This window comes from Bison bison, unplaced genomic scaffold (assembly GCF_000754665.1).
Source record: "Bison bison bison isolate TAMUID 2011002044 unplaced genomic scaffold, Bison_UMD1.0 scf7180017864357, whole genome shotgun sequence".
NCBI classification, from domain to species: Eukaryota; Metazoa; Chordata; class Mammalia; order Artiodactyla; family Bovidae; genus Bison; species Bison bison.
In genome coordinates this window covers 911,017-911,320 of record NW_011494929.1, presented here as the reverse complement: position 1 = coordinate 911,320, position 304 = coordinate 911,017, and positions in this window count along the sequence as shown.

Here is a 304-nt window from a genome sequence, read left to right as displayed (position 1 = left end):
ACAGTTCAAAGGCATCAATTCTTCAGTGCTCAGCTTTCTTTATAGTCCAACTCTCATATCCATACATGAAAACTGGAAAAACCATGGCTTTGAGTATATGGACCTTTGTCAGGAAAACCCTGTTGCTGTTTTTTAATATGCTGTTTAGATTTGTCATAGCTTTCCTTTCAGGGAGGAACCATGATTTCATACCATGGCTGTAGTCACCACTCGCAGTGATTTTGGAGCCCAAGAAAATGAGATCTGTCACTGTTTCCATTTTTCCCCCATCTATTTAAAATTTTTAGTTTAAAGATGTTTTTAT